Here is a 26,301-nt window from a genome sequence, read left to right as displayed (position 1 = left end):
AATGAAAGAGACCGATCCAGAACCATTTCTTGTCCATCACACCAAAGGGATGGCTGTATTTTTCTCTCCCTTAAAGTTTCCCATCTCTCAGTGTGTTGTTCTCTTACAGTATTGTGGCAGGTCTACTTTCTCACACTGTGGCTTTTTCAGGAGTATCCCTTACATTTTATAAATTAGGAAATGCCCTTCCTTCCCAAAGTCTCAGCTTGCTCTTTTCTTTTGACACTTTTCACCTGAACTCTCCTTATTAACATAAAATATAAAAACACATAACTTGCACAATTTTCTTGCAGGAAGACCAGTAAATTCTATTAAAAAAAAAAAAATATATATATATATATATATGAACTTGGAAAAAAAAGACATGGGAAACAAAGAAAAGAATTGAAATGAGTTGCTTAAAAGGTTTGTGAAAGTGTGAAAAGACTTACTTTGGATGTCCAATATTTGTCATTCATTTAATCAATTAATTTACTTCTCACAGCCAAAACACTGCCATTAAAAAGGCTTACTCAGATGCTTTACCCTGTTCATATTGATTCATTTTCAGTGAAAATATCAATATCTTTGTATAGATCTGGACCTTAAAGTTACTTAATTATTGATTGAGAAACAGTTGCTCAGACCGAGTAGGCAGTTTTCTGCTGTGTTCTACAATAATAAGAAACTAAGCTTTTGCATGGATAGGCATTGTTTGGGACCATCCTTAGTGTATTTCTTGTCAGAGGTGAGCAGAAGTCTACCAAAGTGACTTTTCTGTGACTTAGTGTGGTCAACACTTCCCATTTCACTTATCAACTATTGAAAACTAAATTAGAGAAGTGTGTACCCTTTTCAGTAATTGTTTCTAATTGTTGCTCTGAAGGCAGAATGAACTTTCCTGGTGAAAACGATAATAGTAAACAGTACATTCAAACATTCAAATCATACTGCTTTTCTGGCAGTTTCCTGAGCAAATCCTCCAAAAATATACTATTTTTGAAAGCCTAAGAACTGCTATATATTGAGATGTAATTGATTTAAACATTTGTTGGTTTTAGTGACCTGTGAGTCCTGATGTAAAAAATGGTAGTGAAATCTTTGTAATCAGGAATCTGAGATTAACAGGGTTGGTGTTCTGCCTCATTCTGTAGCTAATTTTTCCCTCCTGAATGAGGGTCTGTTGCTTTGACATCCAGAAAAAAATAAAAATAAAAAATTCCAATGGCCATGACTGCAAGTAAATCACAAAGTCACAGAATCATAGGAGTTGGACCTCTGGAGACCAAGTCCAGCCTCCTGTAGAGGAGGTTCCCTACAGCTGGTCACACAGGCTGTTTGCAGACACTGATGTGACAGCCAGAGCTGGCTCAAGGCTCCTCACCAATGCTGGTAAACCTGAATGTTGTCACTCCAGAAATGAAGGGCTGTGGACAAGGCTGAAGCCCAGTTCTGCATCCCGTTGGAAGGGGATAGAGGCAGAGAAGTTCTAGAGCTGAGTCCTGCCCTCCAGCTGTATCTCCCTCCTACAACACACAGCCAAATTTCTTGTTTGGTGACAGCAGCAGCACAATTCTGTGTATCTAAGGATCTGGAGTCAGATATGGCAAGGAGCAGCTTTATTGTGGCACTGTGACTTTGCCAGTGTGGTGCCACAGGTGATTGCTCTTTCTATCCCTGCCTAGAGGTGAGTGTGTGACCAAAGCCTTAAAAATACAGAAGCAATCATCCTACATCAGCCATGTCTTGTTTCTGACCTGGGGCAAGAGCAGATGTTTCAAAAGAAGTAAGAGATCATAGCATGAATAATACACAGTAGTGTGCTCATCATGACTGGAGTGGGAAATAGAAATCTGCAATTTGCAGAAAATATGTCAGTTCTGGAATGTTTCCCCATGCAGAGCTGATTTCAATGTAATTAGTATGAATTACTCTCAGGTTTTTCTTTTTTTTTCTTGTAATTTGGAAAAGACAATAATTCATTGACTCAAAATGTGCAAAGTGTGGACAGTTATGATGCCACATTTATGAAATATTTTTATGTTACTGTATTTGACATTAGTTAGACTTTACTATTCATCTGACAGGATTTCATTTTCAATAGGTCTGGAGGTAGGAAGGGCCAATTATTTGAAAAGACTAAAACTCTAGAGCTTTACAACAGGAGGAGAATATCACATCCAGGAGAAATAGCAACGGAAAGTTGGACTGAAGAATGCAGTGGTTTGAAACTTGATTTCTCTTCAGTTGGTGACTACAATGTCAAGTTCAATCTGTCTGTCTATCAAGATCCTGAGTCAGCTGAAGGACCCAGTTGCTGGTAAGTAAAGGCCGTATCAAGCTCATATGTTTTAGATCCATGCTGCTACAAAGTTAAATTAGGTAATAAGTGGAAGGCCCTTGATCTCTCAAATCTAACCAAAAGCTGTCCATTTTATGCTTTTGTCAAATGAAATCCTGAGCTGATGCTTCCAGAAGGAAAAAACATCATGAACAGTACAGCTTTTTTCTTGTTGCTTTGCAGTCTTAGAGGTTAGATGACATCACATTCAGAGACATGACAATAGAAATTTAGTTTAAAAAATATAGTCCATTTAGTAGTGTTTAAAATAATTTGTTTGAACTGCAGAGTACAACACACTACTGATGATAATAACATATCAAAAGTAGAAAAAATATGAGAATATGATATATTTATGCCAATTTTGCACACTCAACATTTTTTTCATCAAAAACAGAACCTTTAAGATGGAAACGTTGCAGGGTTCTGAAAGTTACTCTGTTTCACAGGCCATGATTTTGCGTGAAGTTATGATTTTTGCTCGCATTAATCAAGAATAAATCCCACTATGCTAAAGTAAAAGTATCTATATTCAACTGTCGTGTGAGCAGAGTCAGGCCGATACTGCCTGTCAGCCAGGAGGACAGTAGATCGTCTCCTTTCATGTACAAAGAGTGGTAATTGCACTGTATTAAGAAAGACTGCTTAAGATATACCCAGCAGGTATGAGCCTATTTACAGTACAGCATCTTCAGAGCAAATCCTCCGTTACGAAGGCCAGAATGGGAAACAAAGATTAAATTTGTGCTTTAATTTGTTTTGGTTTTGTAATGTCGATTTTCTATTGATTTTAATTACTTGTCATTGAACTCTGGGATGCAAATCACTGTCTGTTCTATGTATGTGTGAAGGGCAAAAAATACTCCTTTAGCACAATCATATTATTTCCTGACTTGCGTTTTTTGCCTGCATGTCTCTTCTTCCCACAGAGCATTCGTGCAGAATGTGGTACTTTGGTTATCTTGTGTTCAGCAGAGGAATTACAAATAGGGCCTAGACAACGTCATCTGTGTGGGTTTGCAGCAAATGCAGATGTCATTGACAGGACACACACAGGAATTTCTTTTCCATTGTGCCAGGTAGCAACACTCATTTCAGTAAACGTACACTTTATTTTACCCTATGCCATGCATCAGAGATGAAAGTCTTCATAAGTATATAGAACACAGGAAGTAATTGCTTTGAGAAAATAGTGTGAGGGAAACTGCCTCAGAAAAACCTTCTCAGATTAGCACTTCTGGGGCTCCTGTTTCAGATGTCCTAGTCACTCTTGACTTCATCTTCATTCTCTTACTGACATTTCTGGAAAGTATATTTTTTGCCTTCATAAGCAAAGATGAGAAAAACTGATTGTGGTCTTAAAAAGGAAGAACTAACTGCTAATATCTGTGTTCAGTTAACTAAGTTGTTCAGAGATTGGAAATAAATCTAGAATGCAGAGAGAAATTTCTGCACAGAATTTTTTTCCAGATTACTATAGGAGGAACAGATCTGAGATTAATGAAAAATTCAAGTCAATTTATGTTTTTCAAGACTGTCCAATTTGACAAAGATGCTTTGTTTCTGAAAAGAAACAAACTTATTCATCATAAACTTAAAATCAGCTCAGTGTTTCCTTCTTGTATAAGATCCATGTACATTAGTGACTTCTTGGGTTACCTGAAAACTAATTCGTTAAGGAAAATCTATCCAGAGGGCAACTAAGAAAACTTTAAAAAAAAAAAGAACTAAAAGTTCTATTTACATTTTCTTCTTGTTCTTCATTTTGGAAATTCAGGAGTTGTTAAGTACCCAAATACTTCTGTTTGCCTCAAAACACTGGTGGCTTTATGTCTTTGTTGGCTCAGCCCAACAGATGGAGAAACGTTCCATATAGGTTATTATCTAAGCACTGATCCAGAAGCAAGAAACCCCAAATGAATCACTATATTCTTCTAAAATCCTGCAGCAGATAGAGTATGTCAAAAATCACTGGTATCAAACCAGAGATTTCACACGTAATGAAATCTTCCATACATGTGGAAGACAGTATCTACTTTTCAGCATTATATTCTTAGGACTGATTTCCAGATAACCTATGCATGGAAAATGTGAATCTATTGAGCGTTTAATTTAGTGACTTTGCAAATGGTCAGTTAAAAGGACTATTCCTGTGTTCAATACTATGGTTTGCACCTGATAGCATTCTAAGACTGCGTGCGAACTAGAAACAAAATTATGAATCTGTACGTATGCCTGTAACGTGGTTACTGTTCACTGCTATGACACAAATTTTTAAGCTACTGTGATGTCTGTGTTGTTAGCGGGTTTTTTTGTTTGTTTGTTTCAGATGTCCTTGTTACTGCTTAGGTGGATTTTTTTTTTAAACTCATTTTTACATTTACAAGCCCTATAACTGTACTGAATAAAATAGCACAGCCCTCTCACTTCAGTGGAGACAGCCTGACTTACACCAGCTGAGGATCTGATTGTCACTTGTGAGCTATCGTAATCGCTTAAGTGAAACAGCCAAAGTAATTGGTGCAAACAGATACAACTGATGGAAAAAGATTCAGTATTTGTCAATACCTACTATGCTATGGAGAACGTAATCAATGAATTAGTCTATCAATTAATTAGTCTAGGCAGCAAATGACTCCCTGTACTATTGGTCCATGAAGTGATCAATAAAGTCAAATGTCTAGTTTAATGTTTCTCATGTAATGATTATGTTATGGGAAGAATAGTAAAAACAATGTTTATACAGTTTCAATTGTGTATTTCAAGTGCTTGGCTTACAGAAAGATATCCAGATAATTCTATTATAAAGACAATCTGTGCAAATTTCAGGATTTTAATGATGTGAAGATATTTGTCCTCCTATCTGTGTAAGCTGTGTCTTCATGAAACTAATATTCCTTACAGGAAATGATAGTGTGATGTAAGGATGCATGTATACTGAGACACCATTCTATCAGTTCTTCTACATGGGAAATTGTGGCAAGAATATTTGGCTTTTATGCCAACTCCTCTTCATTTTGGCAGAGGCCAGAGTGAGTCACCTCTCTGTGACGGCTTTGGCAGTTCACAGCTGTTGTTGTGTCAGCATCAGAAATACACTGGGTGGAAAAGTGAGAACTCAACCTTTTTCTGTTTTAATTGGCTGTAGTCTTATTATTTCTGCTAAGAGTGGCCTGGTCACCCATACTTTGAATTTTGCATATTTATAATTGACTTTGCAGTAAAAGTAAGCAAATACATCTTCTGTTACAATCTGGTAAAATGCCTAATTATGAAACATTTTAAGTCTGGCTGTTTGCCCTGTAATATGAAAGAAAAGTAGGCGTTCTTCCTTTATGCACACACATTTGATGGCAATTAATATAAAAGTGTGCATTTTATTTTGGGGACAATAAATACTTTTGAATATTACTTGTATAAAATTCAAGAAGTGAAAACAATGTGAAACTGAAGTGGATGGCAATTAGTCAGGCTTGGAGGCCAATGAATGCAGATTTTGCAAAGAGAGAGAATAAAAAAAGTTTCGATTACATGAAAATCAGATTTATTGAATGGTACCACAAAGGAAAAAATGTTGTGGTAATCCTGCAGTAATCTGCTGTAATGAATACTAAACAAGCAAACATCAAAATAAAGGTATCTACTGTCAGTGAATTATTACCGCTTTAAGATGATCTAGGCTTTGGCGAGCATGCAGATTACTTCTAATGTTGGATATAACCTTTTTACATTTTTCAGTCTGTTTCCAGATTACAATACTATCTTTAAAAGCCTGGTCTTTTGCAGAACAATAATGTGATATTTCATGTTTCATATTCCAGTATCAATTTTTCTATTAAAAATAGATTAAATTTTAAGTAACTAGTGATGATATGTTCAATAAGAGCTAGCTGGATGAAAAATTAATGTCTGCAGTCCTCCTGTTTTGCAGGGATTAGCTGAACTATCCAGAATAAAATTTAAATGTGTCTGTTCTTCTCAGGTTCAGCATATCCTCCCTAACACTGTACTGTGCACATGCTATAAGGTATCAAAAATAAAGTAATGTCTTACTTTGATGCAGAGAATGGTCACTTCCAAGCCATTGCACAGGCAGTCACAGGAGATATGTGTTCACACCACTTTCTTCTCCTCCATAATGGCTGGTTTTGAAGCAGAGGATCCTGTCTGTATTACCACTGAGCTAACATCATGATCATGTTCCTTCTTTGCAGAAGGTACCTGGAACCTGAAGAACAGCCTCTCAGCAGGTGAAAAAAATAGTGACAGGGAGAGGAGACCTATTTAACTTATTTTTCATAGATACAGGCATTCTGGGACAGAGGAGGTAGAGATGACCCAGGCAATATTTTCTTCCAGAATTCAAAATGCAATTAAATTAAATCCCACTGCATGGGATTCCTACCAGTGGATATTTGCATGTTAAAAAAAAAAAAAAAAAAAAAAAAAAAAGCCTTGAAAGCTTTATGTAGCCTCAATATCCCGTAATATTTGATGTTGGGTTGAAAATTTTTGAAGGTATGAAATTGTTGGTTCCTTCAAGAAAAAAATCTCACAACACTGTCCATAAGACATATTTAATGCAGATGTAGAAGATGCACAGATCTAGGGATCAGCCTCTACTACTTGTGATCCTCAACTAGAATAACCAGTATTTGTCGTGGCAGATTCTTTATTTGCAATGTCACTAATCCAGATGTGCATTATCTTTTAACAAGCTTTTTACTGGGTGTTAAACACCCTGATGAGGGCACTACATTTTCATAACAACTGTTGTGTTCTAATGCAGCTGAAGATGAGACTAATGAAAGATACTTCTGCATTTGTCCTTTCTGTAGCTGGTGGTAGGTAACAGCAGCTTTTGTATGGACACTTCTGGCACATCTAATATAAGAGGCTCTTTTCCAAAAACTGTATCGACGGTAAAGTCAATATGAATCAGAGTAACAATCAAATATGCTTTAAAGCTAGCCAGGAAGTTAGGCAGATTGGCCACAATCTCTGATCACCCCAACATCAGATGTAATCATCTATTTGGCTTTGGAGAAGGAGGAAATGCTCTTTATCTGCAGGTAAAGAGATGACCTGAGAACTCACTCAGCACATTAACCAAAATCTAGGTTTCTTTTTTTAATGGTATTTTACTTGGTCTGAAGACTTCTACTGCATAAAACTGAGTGTTTCTCCAATGGGTCTGACCAATTACAGAGATGGTTTAGTAGCAGTGCAAAAGAGTTTTCCTTCTTGCTTCTATGTTCAGCCTGCAGTAGCTACAGAGTTAGCAGCTGTGAGCAGAGATATGTCATGCAAGCATTCACATTGGAAAATTGGCCCAGCTTCTTACATGGTTCAGGACTCACGAATGTCACTGCAATGAGATCGCTTTGGAAGAGACATGGATCCCTTGCTTCATTCACTGACCATTTCAATCACTCTTTCTTATTAACATAGCACTCATTTCTTGTTTATGGACAGGAACCAACTAGTTCTTGACACTGATGATGAATCTTTGTGCCCCAAAGAGTTTATACCCATCTGCCCAAACACAGAGAGAGTACAGAAACATGCTCAGCTTTGAGAGGAGAAGAAAGATCGGGGTAACGTTTAGCTGTGGTCATACCACCCCTCTAAATACATTTTTTTTCTTTTTCCTTTTTCTTTCTTTTGTATCTTCTCCTTCTTTCTTTCTTTCTTTCTTTCTTTCTTTCTTTCTTTCTTTCTTTCTTAATAGGAGAGTGTTTAAGGAAGAATTTGAACAATGAAGTAACTTTGCTGCTGTTGGCAGAGAACCTTTCTGCAGCCTGAGGAACCAACCGGGAGAAGACATGAAAGTGTGTGTTTAAAAAATCACAGTGAAGAGGTTTGTCAATTTGTCAGGTTATTGTACACAGTGGAGTAACTTCCTCAGTATTTCTGATATTTTATTTTGTGTATGGGGAGGGGTGAGATTTTTATGCTTTTCTTTAAATTTGAAAGGTTTTAGAGACTGTAAAAATCAACAAGCACAGCACAGCGTTCTTTTCCTTACAGTAATTTACCCATTCAAGCCAAATCTGTGGAAAAAATCGTTGGTGTAGTTGTCCAATCTCATGTAACACTGTTGTCATCAAGAAACAAAAATAAGTATGAAAAAGACTCAGCGCAAACAGATCATGGAGTCATGTTTTGGAGTCCAGAACCACCCCAAAAAATGCGTGCTGTCCTGTCCAGCCCCACTCACACTCCCAGCTGACCCCAAACCATAGGCACCCAGGTTCCCCCAGTGGGGATCTGCACATGGCTGAGTCCCTCCAGAAGCTGGCAAGGTGGTAGGGTCCACTGCTAAGCATGGAGGGCTGCACTGCTGCCTTGCAGGGGGTCCAGCCTTATGGGCGTGGGGGTAAATGCCATCTTACAAATCTGGGAGCAAGGGGTGTTAGCACACATTAGTTGATGGGGCTGGCACAGCTTCTCAGGTGGGCTTTTCACTAGTGTTGGGTAAATCTCCAAGGGCTGCAAAAGCCAATACGTGACTAAAAGTTCTAATGTCCATCAGGGTTGTATTATCTCAACAATCCGCGGCTGTTGGTTCAGAAAAATGGAGACTAGAAATGTCATGAGAATAGGATATCTCCACAGAACCCTGCAACCCTGCTTCCAGCCCCCTGGGGCAGTGAAGAACTGAGATGAATGAAAATGGGTAATATTATTCACAGAAGGAGAAATTTCTCTCTGCGATTACAGGAACTCTGCACAGTGTGTTGTTCTTGACTTTCAACCTGCAAAACATTTGTCTTATATTTGCCTTGATTCTGGTTTTTATTTTGGACTGTAATATATGTCAGTTGTTTTTTTCCCACTCTAGTTCTTGAAAAAATAACAAGCTTTAAGAACTGTGCATTCCGCTTCAGCAGAGCAAACAGCATTACCAAAATAACGCTCGTTGCACAGGACCATAACCATATATGTTCATGCAAGGCTGTCTATTTATTTTCCGTATTCATGTATAGTCAGTGTCACAATGTCTTTGATTCAAATGATTTCATTGAGTTAGTAGTTGATTGTATATCACAGAAGACTGCAGTAGCCTTGGAGATCATTTTCAGTAGTATTGTTTTACAGACTCCATCTGGTGCCTTCCATACCTACAGCTATCCACGTGCTTTCAGCTGTACCACGATCCAATTTGTGCCCTGTATAGTCTTACCGTCTGGTAATGGAGAAATTACAGAGGGGAGTGCCCGTGCAGCCCAGCTGAATGCAGAGATTGTGGAGGCTGGATGGTGAGTATGAGTAGCTTTGCATATCTCTGTGCTACTGGAGTCACTGAAGTTGTCACATATTTATTTTTTCCCTAATGCTGAGTTAAAGGAAGCAGGAACTGACAACTCTCTCACAAGCAATCCTCATGAGCTGTCTATACAGACAAAAAGATGAGCCCACTTTGTCCAGAGGCCCACATACTCAGAATCTGATGGCTAATATAGTAAATCAGTTCCATGCTAGTCTGTTCTAGTAGGAAAAAAAACCAAACAAACTGATTATTTGATTGTTGATTTCTCAGGTATTTCCTGAATTAAGCTTTGCCTGGAACTTGACTGTACTTGTTGGAGAGATGTGGAAAGGAAATTCCTGTAAGATGGGAAAGTTTGCTTAGAATTGATATAAAAATAGGCTGTTTAAAACTGTGTTTAGTGACTCATGCAAAAGAGTCTTGAAGAGTCAATTAGACATGCACAAACTAGCGAACTGCAAAAAAAGGCTTTCCCTCCATTTAATGCCTCTCTGTATTCATCAATATTCTTAAAAAGTGTAATGATTTCTTATCAGTGCTTGAATGAACCGTAAAACTACCTTTTGAAATATTGACATTTCCACAGTTTTGAACAAAGAATGTTTTCACTTCTGTTTAGAAGCTTATGGACCATTGTCTTGCAGTATATTTTATTCCTGCTGGAGAACATATTGTATAATGCGAATAAGTACTCACTTAGAAACCTGCATTTTTCTCACTGCCAGGTTGTTTTGTTTCTAATGCTTTTGTGTTTTAATTAAGGCTTAATCAAGGCATTTTCTGTGTGAGGTGTTTTGTATTATTAACAAAGTTAGCTATTTTGGTCTTAGAAATTGAAAGCAGACATATTACACACACGGTTTATGTTCAGATTTGTGGGGATGGCTTATCAGCATACGATCTAAGGGATGATCTTCATCTGGGGGAAATTGTGGTGGCTCAGTTAATGTCATTGAACTGCGCCAATTCAATAGCCAACGTTCTGGCCCCTGCAACACCTAGTGTCACAAAGGAAGCTATCTGAAAAACAGAGTGGGTAATGGATAAAAATTGTGCTACATATGTTATGATGAACTTTCTTATTCTGTGGTGGATTATAAGCAGGGTTTTTCAGAGCTAATATCTACAGCTAGCTGCAGAAAACTCAGTGGAACAATTTTTTCATCAGAAAATGCATTTCCATCATACCTGAAACCCTGCAGAATGCCAGGCTGACTTGCCCAAGAGCCCATGTCAGGCAGAAAGAAATAGGAGAGTGACAGAAACTCATGAATTTTTTTCAGGCAGATTGATATTTCTGGAATAGAGCATTTCAAGTTTGCTTTTGAACCTACTTGTGCGTGTGGTTTGTTTAATGCTGCACTGTATTCTAGATGACAGGACAATTTAAAAATGTAAAATGTCAAATGAAAGAATTTGAACTGATGTGAGACCTTTTTTCCCCAAAATTTTCTTACATTTTAGTAGAATAGATTTTGAATATTCAAAGTCATCTCTGCATTATCTGTTACTCTCTCCATCTGCTCTGCTAATGACAGCAAATTGGCTCCCTTTGTGTGTGTTGTTGTATTTTATTCTTTTTTTAAAAAAAAGAAGGCATAAGGAAAAGCTCTCTAGTGGACAAAAAATCCCCAGTTATAGAAGCAAAGGAACTGTCTGTCTAGTAAAAGAGCCACAGCTCTTTGTGAGGGAACCAGGAATTTCCTGCTGCCCCTGTCTCAGGTTCCTGCCCCTCTGCCACAGTCCATGGGCCTCTGGAAGATATCACTGTAGCTCTTGGCAGAGACATACTCTAAATTGAGTAACTGAAATGCTTGAATTAATATATATATATATTTTTAATAATCACAGCACAGACAATGCACTATCTCACTTACTCCTCACAAGTCTCCTAAGGATACAGTAGAGATTCTGGGATTGCTACCTTTGCTGTACTTACCTAGTATTAAAAACATTCTTGAGGAAAAAGGCTGATGCAGGCAGATCTGCATTTCTTATCTCAGTCTGTACTGAGGAAATCTGCCAGTTATATAGAATAGTCATTTAATTGTAGATGTGCCTTTATCTTTGGCCTGACTATAACTACATGACAGAAAAATGCAAATCTTTCAGTTCGCTACAATTTAACAGCAAGACTTGCTGAAGCCTTACAATATTTATTAGGTCTTTTATTTATTGCCAGTTGCTACCATTTAAATATGGCACAGAGACACACCGACACCTACACTTTATTTTACTTACAACAGTAGGCGTGGATCATTTTCCTAAACTAGTAAAAAGGATTTTAAAGGGTGCCTGTCAGCTGGAAAGCTTTTTATTATCCAGTGTCAGCCACTGGAAATTATGTACAAACTAAAGTCAATGGAACAGAAGTTAATTATCCAGTACAGCTATTGTTATTATGTAGAGGAGCCAGCTCTTATTGATTAATGAGTCAGTGCCATGTTTGCTCACAGGAATATTAATATCTTTGTGCACAAGAGAAGTCATTAAAATGAGCAAGAAGACCTTGACTTTAAACTTAAAGTGCACGTTGCTCTAGTTATCTGAATGATTTTGTCAGGTATAACATCATAGTCATAAATTATTGAAACAAGTAGTTATTGTAAAGATAGTTCACATAACCTGTTTTAAATTAAACAGGTCGCTACACTTTCCCCATTATGTTCTGCACTGTTATAATTAAGAGATTTTAGGTGTGAAGAAAAAGAGGTAGAAATGGGGTAAGACTGGTATGAGCCTTTACCCCACCTAGCCCCCAACTGCATGAGAACACTGAAAGTAATGCTGTGTCTGTCTGAGCTGATGGAGGTGTGGGTGTAGTGGGCAAGTGCAGGGTAGGTCAAGAGAGATCTCTCATAAAACTGACCATATAGCATTGTAATTAACAAGTTAATCAACATTGATAATTAACAAGTAGGTGTTAAAGCATATTTCAGACTCCAAAATATTCTCTCTTCTTTTATTCCCAAAGCAACCAAATTCTGCACTGAAAAATCTACATTACTATTTTATGAAAATGTATAGTAAGGCATTATGACTAATAATGCTTTACTGGAAATATAACTACATTTGCTTTTAGATCATACTTAGATCCAAAACTTAGAAAATCCACTTTATCTAAAACATCAAGATCCAGCATTCATTTATTCTAATGCTACATTATAAATCACTGTGACATAGTAGAGGGACATTTAAGTGGGAGTGTATTTTATTGTACCTAATTCACATCCTATTACATACCAAAAGCAAGCCAAAAGCAGGCATGGTTTAAATGAGAATCAGGTGTTATGTAACTTACTGGAAGAAAATATCAGAAGGTAATTTCATTATACTAACCTGTAAATGGATCTAGGGGAAAAGGTTTTGAGTTTAAATTATTAAAATCATCAACAGAAGGTCAGCAGAATTTGGGTTTTTTTTTTTTTTTTGTTAGTTAGTTAGTTTGTTTGTTTAATACATCTTGTAGTGCCTTGTTCTTGTAAAGATTCAGATGTAAGCTTGTATCTATACATTATGAATTTAATGAATTACTCCTATATTTCATGGTAAGAATATACTTACATGTTCTAGGATTTTGCCAAAGGCTATTGATCCTTTCAGAATTGAATCCCATGCTTGGTAATATAGATGTGTGGGCCCAAGCCTGCATCATCTCTCCTGTGAGCCTCTGCCAATCTCAATGAGCAACAAACCCCTCTCTTTTGTCAACATACCTCACATCTAGGCCCAACTCTTACTGTATTTGGCAGGATAACAGGCAAATCCCCAGAAGAGATTGATCAATGAGAATCTGTCCAGAGGATAACAACAGGAACAATCAGGGGAAAATGTAATCTACTGGGAAGATTGAGTGTATGACATAATATAACTTGCAGAAAGAGTGATTGAGGGGAGAATAACATCTTAAAGAAAAATGGAAATATTATAGCAAGGAAGAAGGGAATAATCTGCACTCTGTGTTCAAATCATATAAATAATTGTTCTCAAGGCTGTGCAGACCAAAGAATAATCAATTTGAACTGCAGCAAGGAAGAAGTAAGTTAAGAATAATTGGAGGTGGATTGCATTGTAAAGTGTGTTTCTGGGTGGGGGTGTTATCCCCTTTTCCATTTTGTCCCACGTTTTTTTCTTTAAGCTTTTTCCTAAAGCTGGTACTGCAAAAGATGTGAGTGGGTCATAGCAGGAATGCAGTCTGCAGAGAGTTGCAAGGTGGAAGGAATTCAGCTTTCTCATCCCAATTCCCGCTCTTTTCCAGCTACCTGTTCAGTGGGGCCCAGGGCAATGTATAATATTACTGCTGCTGTGCGGTGAGTCTGGATACAGCTGATCCAGACAGTCTTGGATGGTACAATCATTCATCAGTGACAGATGACTGTGATAGCAGGAATGGTTTTTGTAACCATTTGGAGTCTCAACCAAACACCAACAGAATTCCAAGGAACCTTCTTCTGGTTCTTCTTTTGGCCAAGAGAAGGCCTACCTCTCAGTGCAAGAAAAACCCTGTCTGTCAACAGCGGAAAGGTGAGAACATCTCAAAATAGATGTTACAGAAATCTACAATGGAACCTGAATCCAGAATTTGATTTCCTTTTGTTCTGGACCACAGTGATGTGGAGAACTGGAACTTCATCCTGAATGATGAGCACGTGTTTTTGTACATAGCACACAGAAGAACCCTTCTAGGGCACTGCAACCATGCAAGCTGTGCTAGAACTGACTTTACAAAATTGCATGGTAGTTGCAAGGGACAAATTCTGCTCTTAATTAGTCCATTCTGCCTTGTAGACAATGCGTCTAGCATTTCCCTAGCTGTTGATTAGCTACCATCTAAAGGAACACAAAACAATTGTTTCAGTGCCAGTGACAATGTCATAAAAATGACAGCTTCTGAGATGACACCTTTAACGTTCTTGAATTGCACTGTAGATACAATTTTGATAATCCAATGAATAAATATTTGGGTTGAATTTAGGCTATTTCTTGCTCTTTTAGTTGTGCATGTTTTTTTCCCCATACCAATAACTTGCAGGGAGAAAAAGAAATCAAGACAGACCTAATGATTTCAATTAAGCACCTAATGTTTTTACTTCCTTTTTTTTTAATCTATTAAATTTGCACTGAAATGTTTTAAGGTTAATAGATTATCCCTGAATCCCAAGGAAATCAGGCTTCCTGTGCCTGCCTGTCATTTACTGGAGTGGTTACTTATCTGTCAATATTTCTTCCTTTTTTTCAAGTCCCAGGTCTACTTGATCTTGTCCATTTGGCACTGCTGGAGGAATAACAAGTTTCTTCCCATCATGCACCATTCTGGGATACATCATGACAGAGAAATCTCAAAGCCCAGGTCAATTATAACAGAAGATGTGTAGCACCTCTGCCCCCATGGTGTCTTCTGGGGATCTACCTGGCAAAATGATATAAAACTATTTCTGAAGACATCCCATGATCTGGCGCTACTCGGAACTAAGTCACCAGCAAAATGTAAGGAAATCTGCATATGCACTGCTACTTGCCTTCCTGCCTGTTTACCCAAGTCCAGTGTGTTAGGGGAGGGCCGGGGCTGGAGCTGGCAGATTCTTCACAGTACGGTAATTACTTTTTAATTAGAATTCATTGAATGCAGATGGATTCTTCCCGTACTTTCTCCCACTGATGATTTTAATATTCCCTTGTCAGGCATTACGAGGCAGTAACTGACAGTGAGTTACATGAAGTAATCCTGTAGCTGGTAGCGGCTTACATAAAGTAACCAACTTAACCATTTGTCTTAGGTAAAATATGAGCTCCGTCCTCGCTTCTTGCTGTGGAGTCTGTCACCAGCTCCTTGATATAGTGTTTGTTTACTCTCATTCCTGCAGGAGGAAATATCATAGTTCATGTATCAAATCACTGTAACTGACCGGAGCATTTTTATTTAAAACAATGTATAGTGACATATTTTTATAGTGTCATTGATCGATTTTCAGGACTTCTAATTTTTACAAGTATATAATCTGACTATCATTTATCTGAGCACACAGCTCTAAAATCTGTGGTAATATCTGATCTCATTATAAAAATCAGCGCTTAAGAATAGAATAGCGTAACTAAATCTGAAACTGACTGGATATTTGCGGTATTTTGATAGAAATAAGAAAGAATTTCAGTTTTTTCTTTTTGCTGCAGGGCCTCTAAACACAATCTGACATGTGATGTATTTTTGAAGTCAAAGTTAATAATTCTCTTTACATAAAAAATAAATACCCCCTATTGAATACACACTCTAAAATTAGAATTGCATATTTCTAAGTAATATACCTAAGGAAAGTGATTTATTCTAATGCAATAATGGCATAGATTTACAAAGCTTGAGTGATACAATGTTTCTCGTTATGGTTGTAAAATATTTGTTGCCACTGTGGGATTTTCTAGATCATTATTTTAAAAAAGGAAAAACCCACTTTGACAGATGAACTGGGGCCATTCTGAGCAAATCACAGATACTTCATATAACAAGGCCTCCAAAGAGGGGAGCACAGACTTATTACTATGGCAACCCAGATCAAAACACTATTTTAGTGGAGAGTTTCCAGTTTTACAATGCAATGATGATTGTTTATAGTACCATTGAAACCAGATTCAGCAAAGGTTCAAGAAATGAGCTGACAAGAGGAAAATCATTATAGATAAACTGGGGATACTTGAATGACATATTGTGGAATCTGCTATTATTTGATCAAATGATGAAATTGTTACATAAAGATAGACAAATAATGGTAGATGACATGTCTGATAGACCATATTTTGTTAGTTGTATATATGGAAGGTAATTACTGGTTCAGATTTACAAAGCGCAAGAGCAGATTTAATAATAGCAATTACCTTTTTTTAAAATCCGTGTTTTCTAATTCTCCCTAATAATATGAGAAGATTTAAATTTTTCAAATATGTTCCTTCCCAAATCATTCAGTAGTTACCTACATGATAACAAACATCATGAACACCTCGTATTTAGATGGCGCCTCTGGTGGGGTGGTTTTTCATCTGAAAGTGTATCAGACGACACATGGTCTGGATGATGCATGTTTAATCCCACAGCAAGTTTGTTATCAGCTAATTAGCACTTAAAGGCCGTTAATCCTACAGCAGTGAACCTCTTCAAACCTCTCTCAATTGTGTGGTGGCAGGACGAGGTAATTCTCTTGTGGCAATAGCCTAGGAGCAGCTCTGGGCTCCCTCCAGCCAGTTTCTGCCTCATATCTGCTGGCCCAGGAATGAGCTGCTCGTTAGCCTCCTTCCTTGCTGTAATGGTCCTACTGGTTTCAGCATAGCAGCAAGAGAAGTCTGAGGGCACGAATGCATTTTCTGCTTAGGATTATTTCTCATGAAAGTTACTTGGTCTGGCTTCCTGGCAAATTCATCCTTTACCTCAAGATTTTGAGTAAGTCAAGAGACCCCCCCTTAACATTTTTTGCTGCCCAACTCCTCCTCAACTTTATCTCATTAATGCTTAAAAGCCTGAGCTCACCTGTCCACATAACCAAGGGCAGTGTGATTAAAGCTTCTGTTCCCACAGCACAAACAGAGAAAGCTCTTAGTGACTTCTCTAGAGCCTGTAGTAAAGCCCCTGTGTGGAAAATTTCCCTGTCTGATAAAAGGAAAACTGGAAAGAAGACAACTGACCACAGCAAATTTTCTATACCTGGAAAAAGTCTAATTGTGTCTTAACACCTACAAGCACAGGTCTTCCTTCCACAGGAAGAAGCTTGCTTTGGAGTTTCTCTTGGGACTGGTCGATGGAGCAGACTGAGAGCAGCACCCCAGGATCAGATGGGATGTACTTTTACCTCTTCACCCCCAAAACTGTTTTGCCTGTTCAACACTCAAGGTGAAAGCATCTGTAACATAAGGTACTTTATGCTCTGAAAGAAATGAGAGATTTACAGAAGCCTTTAAACATTGGAATGGATGCAATGCTTTCAGAAGGGTGATTTACTATGTAGTTTGTGTATTATAGTAGGTGGAGAGAATCTTCCTCCTTGAGAAGCTTGAAACAAAATTTTGCCTTACATTTGGTATTTCAGATGATGTAAGGAAAGCATTTTCTGGTGTAGTCATACTTGGACCAGAATACAAAAGACATCTTTTAGTAAACTGTGAAGCTTTAACTTGCTCAAACGACACTTACCCAGCAAATCATTTTGAACTTGGAAGCATTAGAGAGGTCACGTTTTTTACACAGCTGATCTGTTGCTGAACAATCTCTTTTTAGACATTAAGAATACCTAGGATTTTTTCAACATCAGATATCATGTCTCATCCATGAATTACATTTTCCTGAGTTTATTATGACCATTTCAAGGAAAATTAAGCCACTCCATTAGCATCTGAGACAGGAGGACCCTTCAAAAATCCAATCCAATAGAGCAGTTGAAAGTATTTATTGCTCTTCCCTAATACACTCTACTTTCTCTGCCATGCAAGGACTATTCAGACATCATCACACAAGTATCAAGAACATGTTCCTTGTCTCAGCTCCTAAGAAATGGCACTGGCACGTACTTAATTATGCTGCAATTATAATCTAAAAGACTTCCCAGGATACAGATTGAGTTCCCACGTGAAGAAGCTGCACATGTTTTCTGCTGACTCCTGAGTGGCCATACTCTCTTGCCTTTTCCATCTAACCTTGCAAACTTCTGTCTTCAGCCAAGGAACAGCAGCAAAGATGTCAACATCTGTTCTGTTCAGCTAAGTACAGCACTGATGTTAAAATTTTCCAAAATCATTGTTGTCCTACATTATTAATCAAGTGCCTCAGAAATAATTCGCCTGTTGACAGACTATAAAATCGGGTTCCCGTCTTCAAAGTATGGTCAGAGCTCATCTTTATAACATGGAGTATGGATGAAGGCTACTAGTTTGCAGTGCAATTGGTGAGGATTTGCTTGTTCACTCAAAGGTCATAAGAAGCAGCTGATGGAACTGGCAAGGTAACTGTAAGTCCCTCATTGCCCCTCATTTTTGATACTTTTATTTTGGGGTGTCCCCATTTCTCGTGATTCACAAGGAGTTCATGTAACAGTAATGCTTTCTATTTATTTGTCCTCATTCACCAATATTTACATCTGGTTAGTCAGCTTTGTTCTGTTTGCTGGGGTGGTTGCTGTGTGGTCAATGGTAGACAACGTTTGTGAAGCTTGTGGTCACTTGTTGCCCCAGCTTTCCCTCTGGCAGTGCTTCCTGCATCTCTGCTCTATGAAGATTATAGGTTATGCTGAGACTAGGGATACCAGAAAGATGGTTTCTCCCTATGAGATCTCTTAATGGCTGAGATAGCTGAGACAGTTAAGGTACCAGTCTTCACATTTAATGAGGTGGTATACACCTGTGCAGGGTATTCTTTTTTTTATGTTGGGCCCTGCTCAGTCTGACACTTACATTCTCTTGGTCTTCAGAGCTCCTTGTCAAATTGCTGTCTGAGGCCTCCAGTGGACGTGGGATGGTAAAAATGACCCAAGCATGAATTTTTCCAAGTCAATTAAAAAAAATCTGAAAATATGAGAAAATGAGAGGTTTTCTCATTTTAGATAAATACAATTCTTAAATTTAAAAAAAGCATCCAACACCAGAGTGATGGCCAGTGTAAAACCCCTCTTAGGCCAAAGAAAGCAATATTATCTAGCCATAAAATATGAGAGAGAAATAGAACTCTTTGGCTCAAAAATTTCTCTTTTTGTTCTCCTCTTGGTCATTTTCTTCATCTGCCAGCACCAACGTGTAGCAGTCAGAATGTCTTCAGCATTTTATCTTCAGCCCACAAAGCAAGTAAGACCTTTGTTTAAAAGCACCTTCCAGATACAAGATATTTCCTAAATTTGAAATGCAGAACAGCTCCTAAATTTCAGAGAGCTGCCAAGTGAAAATGCCTTTGTGAGGTGCAAGGATGGCTCAGGGGAAGACTACCTCCAAAGAGAGCAGCCTGTGTGGGTCTCTGCTCTCACATATATGTTAGGAAATAATTGCACAGCCTGCTCATCTCATCATCATGCTTAGAAGTCAGCACAGCTTTAGTCCTTCCCAGCTCCCCTGCCACAGGATAAATCCTCTCCAACCATCTCATCTATCAGCTTTGTGTAAGTGCTCTGTCCAGCTCTCTGCACTGTTTTCATCAAAAAGCACTGTCAGGTTGAAAAGTAGATGACTTACTTCCCCAGGTGATCTGAACAATTCAGTGCCACATACACATGTTTAATGCTGAATAATCATCCCCCTTTCCCAAGTGATTTTTTAATGGCTGGGGCTGCCTTCTATCGTGTGCCAACCAGAAGGAGCTGTGATTAAGCCCTGCACTCCATGATTTCCATCCAAAATTTTCTGCTCAGTGGTGACAAAATTGTATGTAGTTTTCACTAAACTCATCTTCAGTTTCCCACTGGCTTTTAGTATGTGCAGATAATTCAAAATAAAGCCCCTTGTCACAGTAATATGTATTCTAGCGTAGCACGGAGGAGCTGTTTCACCATGTAAAAGCCATATTGCCAAGCTGTATTATGCTTTACCTGTCACCATGCCAGAAACATTTAAGAAGGAAGGAAAACAAGGAGAGTGCATGTGTTGCCAGCCATTTAATATAGGCCATTTACTTATTAAACTGTGGAAAGGTGCTAGAGTTTAAATGCACCTCTTTTTTTTTCTTTTTTTTTTTTCTTTTACGAGTAGCAAAAAAGCTGAAGGATTTTGCACTGACCATATAGTGTTCTGTGTACCTAATTTGGACCTGGACCATCTCACTTGGTCTTTATGGTTCGCTGATCTTTCCTGAGCCTCAAGGGGTTCTGTGCTTGTTTTCAGGTGGTTTATAACATCCCAGGAAGTGAGGTTTTGGCTGAGCAACCGGTTTTGGTTTCTGTGAGGAGGGATTGTGTGGACACTGGGGCAAGTGGAGACAAGGCCAGCCCTGTCCCATGCAAAAATTTCCTAGTGTAAGCATTTTGCCATTGCCTCATCACCATGCCAGCCCAAAGCCCTGAGCCTCCTGCTAGCGTTTCCCATGCATCCAATGGTCACTCTGAGCACAGGTGACAGTCTGATAGAGAAATGCTCAATAATGAGACCAATTGGTCTCTTTCAGGGGATGCCCTATTCATAAGACAGTGTCACTCTTCAGATCTGGTGATGCCGCAGGGTCTCCTGCACACAGTGGAGGGGACAGACTGATTCATGGGTCCTGCCTTTCAGTGAGAAGATAAAGCAACACCATAGAAGTTGTTGTAAGTAGCTATGGCATTGTGGGTATTTTTAATTTGTACAACTCCATGCTCTTATTGTTTTAATTGTTTGATCTCTCTGTCATTCCTTTTGGCAGTTTACACAGTGTTGATATGTTACGGTGCACTTTGAGAGTAAAAATTCAGATTACAGATGCAGAGTAGCTCATGGAGAGCTTCTCTTCTAGGCTTTGCCTTACTGAAATGTGGAGCTATGTGCCTCATTTCAACATGTCCTGGAGTATGATTTAAGCACTGTGCTAAAACCCATGGAGACAAATGGTTGTTTCAAAAAATGAGGTTGATGAATGTTGTTTAAGTCTTGTTATAACGTGATCTACTGTGATCAGGTATGTTATCCTGTCACTTGAGCATGTGTCAGTGTAATGCAGTTTTAATTCAGGGCACAGGGGGATAAGAGGTGCCCTTGATTTACACTTGTTTCCATGTAAGAAGCTCAAGCTACGAGGAGGAAAACCTGAGCCAGGCAAGGTGTTGTGCTATGAAGAAGACACCACAAGGACTTCACAGGGCTTAAAATGTGGGCGAACACTAAAAGGGTGACAACAAATCTATTCTGGACCTCTAAAGAGGCTTTGTTGGGGATTAGGAGAAAATAAGGCTGCTCTGAATCACACAAGCTGTGAAGAAAGATGTTGAGGCTGGTTCCTCAGTAGACCTTGCATAGAACCTGAAGTACAGATTTGAATGATCCATCCTTTTTCTTTAAGCATTTTGAAAAGACAGTTTCAAAGCAGAAACAAAAGATACAAATAAATGCAATCAGCAGGTCTTTTCCTCCTTTTTTGCCAATCTTTCCCTCCTCCTCCTCAGATGGTGCTGTCTCACTAACCCTGACAATCATTTTATTGGTCCCTCCTTGACTGGCCTCTAAGTCTCCCCACCTGGTGCTCCAGTGCTAATTGGTACAATTAGCCTCTCCCTCCCTGGGCTAATTACTAATGACTGTCTCACTGTTCTCATGGGGACTAGAAGAGACATGCAAAAGGAGGGGGGCTGCAATCACAGAAACACCAAGGGAGAAACTGGAGCTGGGATGGTTTGGTTTGTTTTCTATTCTTCTCATATTCGCTCCTGCAAAGCACAAAAATTGTCTCTGAACAATCTCTGAACATCAGAGCGTTGTTCTGGTTCATACTACCAAGAAAGCAGCAGGCCTGTTCAGCCCCAGGAAGCCAGTCACAGGGTCTGTATGGCCCATCACAGCATTTCAGCACTGGAGCCGCTAATAACCACATGGTAAAACTCCTTAGCTCTCTACTCAAGGTATTTGTGAGATGCGTATTATGCAAACACCTGTCTGGAGAATATTGCTGAAAGTTACTCAGAGGTTTTCATAAAGCTAATATCCAGATTGTTTAAAAGCAGCTGTGAATAAAAGCCCTATTGGCTCTTCAAAAGAATGGTGTGATTTCTACAAAAACAAACAAACGCGCTCTTAAAGCTGCTACCTATTTAATATTAATTCAAGGATTTTTTTGTGACTGTGTTTGAAATGGCTACAGATGTCAGGTTGTCCTCTCTTGTTCTGAGCAGATAGGGTGCCTTGGTGACAGGAATCAGATTCAAGTTAGAGATCAGATTTAAAGAAGAAAATATTGGAACTGTCTTTTCATACAGGGACTTGACAGTATTTAAAATAACTTTACTTTTTTTTTTTTTTTAAGTATTTTAAGTGTATAAATTATACTATTAATCATTTAAAAAAACAAAACAAAACTGATGTTAATCACCTGACATGAATGTAATCAGTGTCAGAATCCAGGTTTTAAGGACAACTCAATGGCTAAACTCTAGAGAAAGAAGAGGAGTAGATAACAATCATCTTCCTATGGGTAAATCATGTGTTAGCTAACCTGGCTGAAATCAGTAGATGAGGATTGAGAAGGGATGCTCAGGGATACAACTTTCCAAATACATGTTTCCAGATGAGGGCTGGGGAGCTTTCCTCAATGCGCGTGTAGCTTATGCCATGTTGACGAGTTAACCCAGCTGAGCAGAAGAACAGAGTCAGCTCAGTGGAAGATCAAGCTAAACCCAAGTGGCACCAAAGCCAGTGTCATGTACTCAAAGAGCTTCACCTGCATGGAATGATTTTGCATTGGTTTAACCTACAGTAAACAGCCTGCCCCCTGGCTTAATCAGGGAAAGGGAGTCCCAGATGGGCTGAACTAAACTTGGAGATCTAACCTCTGTGGACAGCACCATGGAGGACTGTAAGTAGGTACTCTATTATGGTGTAGATACTCTCTGTGTCACACTTTGCAGGCAAATGGAGAGCCTTTCAGCTCAGAAACACTGGGTTTGTTGGTTAAACTCTCTAAAAATACTGCTGAATGTAAAATTTTTACATCCAGGTAAGAAAAGCTATGGAAGTTAGAAAAGAGATCTCCACAAAGGTGATTTCATGGACCAGCCCTGAAAGAGAGAATACTCGTGGATGAGAGCAGCAAGAAGGTATTTCCTATTTTTGAGACCTTGTATGTGAACTGGCAGAAATCAAGCCTCTGTCAAGCCTGATATGCAGTTAGTGTTACTGCATTTTCCTAATGAAATGACCTCTTTGTGATGAGGCAGTGTTTATTTCAAGCTATATAATATCTTGTGCCATGGCAACTTCTTAAGTATTTGCTTCAGGTTTGAGCTCAGATTTGTGTTCTTCTTGTACGCTGGGGTGTACATCAAGTTGTAACTTGTGGATAGACACTGACATTTAGGAAAAAAAAATCAGTTCAGGAAAGCATCTGCCTTGAACAAAGGTTTAAGGAACTATTCTTATCTCATGTAGGGGATGGATGGATGGTGCAGGGCACTTCACTGCCTTTGCTGTGAACTTGACACTGTGCTGCTTGCATAGGGAAGGCTGTGTGGTGAGGGGGGCAGAGGTTGGCACAGATGACCTGAAGCAAGACGGAGGTAGGCTGGGCCACTGAATCACTCAGTGCCCTTGAGTAAGTGGCTTGACTTGCTCATTCCTTAGGGTGACCTTGGGCAAGGCTCTTAAATTCCTTTTCATCCATCAGCCCAGCTGGTAAATTTGTTTGGGGGTGAAGAAACACCAAAATGACATTGAAAATCAAGTGGTGCCCCTGCATTGCCCTTTCCGGGGTAAACAAATCATACCCTCAACATTCCCTCCAGCCCACCACTGGGGGCTTTCAGTGTGTCTTTTGTGGAGCCCTGTGGAAAAGTCTGGGTGCAACATGAACTACGCAAATGGTGCAGTTGCATATTCAGATATAGTGCAATGTTTGTTCATCTCTCAAAACATATGTACTGTACTGATCACTGTATTATCTGTGTGCTTTCTGCTAATTAGCAATGCAAATATAGAAAGATTCTTCTCCTTCCCTCCTTTTCTATAAGCAGCCAAATATACATTACATTTTTTCACTGTTATCTTTTCTGTGATAGAAAAAAATCTAGACATAATAAACTGGTGTGTTCAGCAGCTAGTGGAAAGATAATATTATAAGTGTGAAAGATGGTTTTCCTGAAAAAGGACAGTTTTATTCACTGGCTAACAGAAAGCATTAGTTTTACAGTTCAGGGTAGAAACTGCCATAATTCTGGTCGTATTGTTTCTTCTGGCAGGGAATAAACTCTCTCTCTTTTTTTATACCTAGAGGTGAGTTTTTACTCTTTCTCTTTGAATTACGTTGGTGGTCATCAGAGTGGTGGTGGAACAAGAGTGTGATGTTGCTGGAGTACTTCAGATGTAGTTGCTCAAAGCACTGCCACTATAATTCAAAGTGAAGAGAGTAAAACTTACAGCAGGCGCTCCAAAATGGAGGACACTGAGGTCTTTGTTTACTGTCCTCGTCCTCCTTCCCTTTGGGCAAGAGCCAGCATCTGACATCTGCATTGCTTGGTACATGGAGTTATCCAGCTAGTTACACACTGCTGCAGCACACAAGCTGGCTGAGCAGATGAAGCGGGTATGGGTAGTGGGAGGGAGAGGACTGAATGAGAGGAGGTACTCCCGGTGCCTTCAAGGCAAACAAAGTCACCAGACACATCCTTTGGGTACAGTAGCTGCTTCCTGCATGTGGTAGTTCCCATCAAGACAAGCAGACTGATGCGAGAAATAAAATAATTAGAAAGCACCTGCTATAAATGAAGAGTTGCAGAGCTGTAGTCAGTGGTGTCACCACCAAAAGTCCTGTTGAGGCAAAAAGAAAAATGAGTTTGTTTCCATGCTTTTTCATCCTTAACCTCAACTTCTGCTCTTTCTGCAAAATATTTAGGCAGATTTTTCTTTTCATAAACTTCATTATAAGTCACAAAATTATATTATACCTATATTCATAGCAGAATGTGTATTTATACATGACGGATTTGGGTCAAATCATGAATATAAAAATCCAAAGTTTCAACAAATTTGAGCATTTGTGATGCTATCATTTGCAGTTCCCCTTTGGATTTATTTCTAGAAAGGATTCTGTGGAGAGTCGTATGATTTGTTATGACCAGTCCCAAATACATCATTATTTCAGAAAATTGTTCCATCAGACCAAGTAATGGTGTTCCTCCACCCATGGAGTGGATTGTATACTCGGCACAGATATCCCAATACATGAAAACAGTCATCTGGTCATGCCAGCAGCTCTTTTGAAGTACTGAGCACAGAATCTTCTCGCACTTGTTTTCTTAAAATGAAACCAGATCAGGTTCCTGGCCTGAGCTGTACAGTGGGACAGGAAAAATGTTCTCTGTAATGTACTTCACATGTCTCTTGTCCTAACAGCTACCAACATCAGTTCTATCCTCAGTGATATCTCCACTGATGGAGATAGCCTATAGACATGTCTATTCCAAATTTAAGAGAACGACCTCTCTAGATGCTGATGAATATAATGGATTTTAACATTGCTGACATTGTGTGTGCATAAACAGAACTTTTTTCCAGTGAGAGTTTCCTCTGCTGTTTTTGTTGTTGTTGTTGTTGTTTGTTTTTTTTAAAGCCATTTCATAAGGGAGGAAAAAAATGCCAAACTTTTCTTTACAGATTGCCTGAATATCTCTGTAATTTATGGCAGCCCCTTGATACTGGAAGAAATTACATCACATCCACATGAAAAAAAACAACCTAGTGGAAAGAGTGAGATTCAACATAAACTTGCAAGCTCTGCTTATAATGTGAAGCAACAATACATGAACATACTGTTCTTCTGCTGCTACTCTGGAGAAAGAATGAGGGTAAAACGTGTGAGAGAGCCACAGTTAAATTACTCACTATTAGCCCCTACAGTGTGCTTCCAACCTGTGTTGATATATATATACAGAGAGAGCGAGAATGTCACAGTTAAATTTTTTTTACTAGTATAATGAGGAAAGAGACCAACAGAAGAAGTTCCCTTGGCTAATTTTCTAGCCAGCAGCCACTGCAATGTTCCCACTAGGAGAAACTGAAGAAGTGAGAGAGTGATATA

General features: G+C 38.8%; 1 long non-coding RNA gene across 13 annotated transcripts in view; it reads left to right on the top strand.

Moving 5' to 3' along the window:
- LOC146543710 (uncharacterized) overlaps window positions 1–26,301 on the top strand; it is an 82,878-nt gene that overhangs the window by 9,490 nt on the left and 47,087 nt on the right. For 11 of the 13 annotated variants that reach the window (XR_014885259.1, XR_014885256.1, XR_014885250.1 and 8 more), the window contains exons 2-11: window positions 2,084–2,299; window positions 8,052–8,180; window positions 9,422–9,582; window positions 13,852–14,117; window positions 14,834–15,080; window positions 17,337–17,488; window positions 18,063–18,571; window positions 20,713–20,851; window positions 23,227–23,326; window positions 25,878–26,068. This is a non-coding gene — a long non-coding RNA (uncharacterized LOC146543710). Of the gene's footprint in view, window positions 1–2,083; window positions 2,300–8,051; window positions 8,181–9,421; window positions 9,583–13,851; window positions 14,118–14,833; window positions 15,081–17,336; window positions 17,489–18,062; window positions 18,572–19,270; window positions 20,564–20,712; window positions 20,852–23,226; window positions 23,327–25,877; window positions 26,069–26,301 lie in introns of those variants that run through there. The other 2 variants (XR_014885260.1, XR_014885261.1) reach the window with 2 other exon arrangements.

Source organism: Meleagris gallopavo, chromosome 10 (assembly GCF_905368555.1).
Source record: "Meleagris gallopavo chromosome 10, MGAL_WU_HG_1.1, whole genome shotgun sequence".
Lineage (NCBI taxonomy): Eukaryota > Metazoa > Chordata > Aves > Galliformes > Phasianidae > Meleagris > Meleagris gallopavo.
This window is presented reverse-complemented; position numbering and strand designations above follow the sequence as displayed.